General features: G+C 40.1%; 1 long non-coding RNA gene across 1 annotated transcript; it reads right to left on the reverse strand.

Annotated features, from left to right (window-relative positions):
- Positions 1–105: 105 nt before the first annotated feature.
- Positions 106–3,763, reverse strand: LOC125613797. Its single transcript, XR_007344381.1, has 3 exons — positions 1,740–3,763; positions 925–1,043; positions 106–825 (listed from the first exon to the last, which is right to left on the reverse strand). It is a non-coding gene; the product is annotated as an uncharacterized LOC125613797 (long non-coding RNA).
- Between the last annotated feature and the right edge of the window lie 707 nt (positions 3,764–4,470).

Below are 4,470 nucleotides of genomic sequence, written 5' to 3' on the forward strand. Positions count from 1 at the left end.
CCCCCCCCCGCTTTCCTTGTTTATTGTAAGTAACAAGGCAGCAACCTGTTTCAGTCTCTAGTTAGCCAGCCCTAACCTAAGAAAGCAACTGACAACCAAAATACCTGACAACAATAACAGAGTAAAAATTTATTTTGTCTCATGGTTTTAGAGGTTTCACTTCATGGTTGGCTGGTTCCATCATTCTTGGCCTGAGGTATGGCAAAGGAAAGCTGCTCAGCTCATGGAGGCAGGGAAGCAGAAAGAGAGGGGGGAAGAAGTGTCCAGAGACAAGACAGAGTCCCCAAAGGCATGGATCCAGTGACCTACTTCCTCCAACCATGCGCAGCCTACCTACAGTTTCCTTCATCTCACAGTAGTCCATTTCAGCTTTCAGTGGATTAATTCACCAATGATGTCATACCCCCTGTGATCCAATCACTTCCGGAAAGTCTGACCTCTGCACATTGCTTCGTTGGGGACCAAGCCTTCAACACAGGAGTCTTTGGGGGGACACTTCATATCCAAATCATAACAGCAATCATAATTGTTCTCTGTGGCAGGTCCAATGTAATCCGACAGACAAGGTTGCATCAGCTCACAAACATTGGGTGTATCATTTGGGTTAGAACAAATAGCTGTGACAAAGAGGTCCAAAAATGTTCAACAGCAAAAATAAAACTGAAGTTTATTTTTATTCACAAAATATAAGTGAACAAATAAATAAACTTCAAGGTAAATATTTTTGATTGGCTGTAACTCTTCCGTGTGGTGACTGAGGGGTCCAAGACTTCTTCTACCTGTGACTCTAGAAAGCCTTAGGCCATCATTATTCCTGATATCCACCTGGCATAAAGAAAAAGAGCGTGGAGAGGCACATATTCTTAAAAGGCCTGGCCCAGAGGTGGCACACATCACAGTATTTAATCTCACAGACCCACTTACCATGGGAACACCGGGAGATGGATTCTATCTGATCATTACGTAAGGAGACCACAGATGTAGCTTGATGACCATTGGGCTCTTCCTTTATTGGCTTACCTGCTTTGGTAAAGATCACCAGCCTATAAAGTAAGAGGCAAAAAACTCAGTGTATCTTTTTATTCCCTTTTATCCATTAATTGGCCTTCTGTCTTATAGTCTCAGATATAACCTCATCCCAAACTCCCCTGATTACACCTATTCTCTTGTGCTTATAAGTAAAAAAATGTATAATCCTACCATCAGATAATGGCTATATTTCTGAGCATTTTTAAACTAACTCATGAATTTCCAATTTATTCATTACCTCTACAAATAATACATACTCTGCAAGATAGCCCCGATTTTACAATATTTTGTATGGATATGCTTACCATGCACCTTTTAAAACTGTATTAGTTATCCTAATGATGTCTCCTTTTTTAATACAGAAGACTTCTCTCCTGATTAGAATTTCAGGTCTCCTGAGCATGTCTTCCCTAGCAGCTAGGGGAATGTCACTTTATTAGTGAATTTTATTCAGCATTTCTAGTTACTTTAACCTCAAACGTATTATGCATACATTTGGTTAAAAAAAAACATTAAAAGTCTATTATGTGCTCTCAGCAATGGAAAAGATACTGGAGATTTGAGAGTGAAGAGAATATAGTTGCAGAATACCAAGGATTTATTATCTAGTAGGGGAGATATGTTATAAACAGGTATTTAGAGCCCACTGTACTAACAGAGCTCTGAGCAATGCTTTATAAGACAAGAAAAAAGGAAAGTCTGACCCTTACCTGAAGATGTCAAGGAAGTATTATTCAGTAGCATTTATTGAATCTCCAATCTGTATTCAGTGCTATGATGGTCGATGGGCGGTGAAGGCTACAAGAAATAAAAATGTTCTATCCTTGTCCCTGATGAGCATATCATCTCCATCTATGGAGCAATAATGTTCTCTACAAGGATGCATAGAGTATTGCAACTCAATGAAAAGGGTTATTAATGTTGTCAAAAGATGAGGTAAGCCTCCTGGGGATGGTCAAGTCTTAAGCTGAGCCTTGAAAATCTGTTTTGATTTAGATGGAAGTTCAGTGTGGAACAGCTGGCTTTGTAGACAAAGAAACAGAATCAGATAGAACAGGGAAGAATGTAGCCATTGTAAAGAAATTAATCTTTTTGGAGTGAAAGAAGTAAGTAGGCAATAATGGAAGAGAGTGTAAAAGAGGATGGGTGGAGTCAAACATTCTGAGCTGAGCAGGCAAGATAAGACTCAATGCATTTTTAATCATGAAGCCCACTTGGAATGATGTTATTCTGATTTTGTTGGGGGTTGGGGAATGATGCATCCCTATGAGAATCTTATGAGAGATTTGGCTTTTCTTGCTAAAAAAAAAAAAAAAAATACACTTCCAAACATCACACAGATCTCTGACTAAACTTTCATGGACTTCACAGACTCTCTGAATCACTCATTAGAAGCCTAAATCAAGAACAAATTATTTAAAGGCTGATTTTGAGAGAAATTTGTTAAACTCAGATCTGAAAAATGGGGACTTGGGACTACAAGCAAAATTTAAAATGACCAGGTCAGGAATGAAGGGTAACCATATGTTAGCTTTCCATCATTATAAGAAAATGCTTGAGATAATCAACTTGTAAAGAGAAAAGGTTTATTTTGGCTTACAGTTTTGGAGCTTCCAGCTGCTTTGCTTTGGGCTTATGACAAAGGAAGCACATCAGGGTGGGAGCATAAGGCAGAGTAAAACCACTTTCCTCATGTCCAAAAGGCAAAAGAGAGAAAAAGGAAGGAACCAGGGTGCTACCATCCCCTTTGAGGGCATATTTCCAATGACATAAGGACCTCCCTCCCAATAGCACCAGATGGGAGACCAAAGTTTTAATACATAGTTCTTTGGGAGAGAATTCAAGATCCAAACTACAACAACAATTCTCTGTAATATTGTTCCTGTAGCCATTTGAGATGAACTTCATGCTAGGTGCTTCTCGTTCAGGGTCTAGAAGCAACGATTTTTCCAAGGGGACCTGACATCTATCTTCAGATATAAATACAGTCTCCAAAAGGCAAACCTTACATTACTTGATCCTCTCCTTTTAGATTGCTAGTATAATACATAGCACAACTGGACAGAAATAAGCCAGCCTGAGATGACATTCAGCAAGGAATTACAGTGGGGGGAGTAGGCTCTGAGTTTTATCCAGTCTGGACACCAGACTCTTGACAAATAATAATCACTGCAGAATGTCAGAATATGCTCTATCTGGAAAGAGTTTTTAACATGGGCTGCTGAGCTTTAGGCTTACTACTTTCGGTCAGGACTAGTTTCCTCTCTGGTCCTCTAGGCCTAGAGTATATACTTCTCTATTGATTTGTGACTTAAATAAATTGCAAGCATTTTACTGCAGTGTCTATACAAGCAAGACTCTGCTCAGTGAAGCCAAGGAATCTGATGGCAAAGTTCCAGACCCACTTTGGCACAGCCAACCAGCCAACAGCAGGCAGCACCATGATAATGTGAACACTTGCCTTTCCAAAGTGTGTGATTCACGGCCGTATTTTTCTCTCTCTAGCTTCTATCGCTCTCAAATCTCAAGCCTCTTTTCGAAGTAAAGATTATTTTTCAATCTTGTTTAAAAAAATGGGAAAGCTCATCGCCTTCGATCAAACAGTATTAATTTAATTGAGTTCTAATATCTTTCTGGAGGAAAACCTAGAAGTACAGATTCATCTTCAAATATCTAGGAGCCACTTATGCTTGCGTTTTTCGAATTCCGCTCTGAGTATTTTGGGTTTGGCTGGTAATGAACTCATACCTAGTCACTTCACTGCATTACATTTGTCAAGGAATGTTACAGGACAAGTTCAGGTGTAAGATTTGGACAGACAGACTTCACTCCTTTTATGGAAAAGCTGCAGTCTTCTATTGCAAAGAGAAGCAGTAAGAGGAGAATTAGAGAATGGTAGCTATTTTTGCACTCTGTCACAGAAACAAGTAGCCCTTCCAAACAAAAATGTTAGGGAGTTTGATTTGGAATGAAGAGAAGAATTCTTTCCAACACCAAAGGGTTGTCACAAATCTAAGCACATGAATCTATAAAGCCAGGCTTCTACTTTACCAAAAATCACCAGTTTTCCCCTCTGAGTTCTGTTGCCAGTCACTCCCATTCCCATCAAACAACCATTCAGTTCACACCCAGGAAGGAGAGTTTGGAGGACAGTATTTGTTGAAAAGTAATTTAGGCAGCCTCTGGCCTGGAATGTATCCACTGAACTGGAAGATTCAGTAGCTACAAAAATAAAACGCTTGATGGACAAATGAATGCTTGGCTCCTTCTAATGGAGGGGGCTGGAGAGCAGAGGAACTGGCAGAAAAGGTCAATGCAAGAACATACACACCACAGGGTCCTCGCCAGGGCACCGCCAGCTCCCAGGGAGGTTCAAAGCGCTCAGGGCAAAAGGAGGAGGAGAAAAAAGCTCATGATAGACGGAAGTAGAATATCTGGGAA

This window comes from Marmota marmota, unplaced genomic scaffold (genome assembly GCF_001458135.2).
Source record: "Marmota marmota marmota unplaced genomic scaffold, marMar, whole genome shotgun sequence".
Taxonomy (NCBI): domain Eukaryota; kingdom Metazoa; phylum Chordata; class Mammalia; order Rodentia; family Sciuridae; genus Marmota; species Marmota marmota.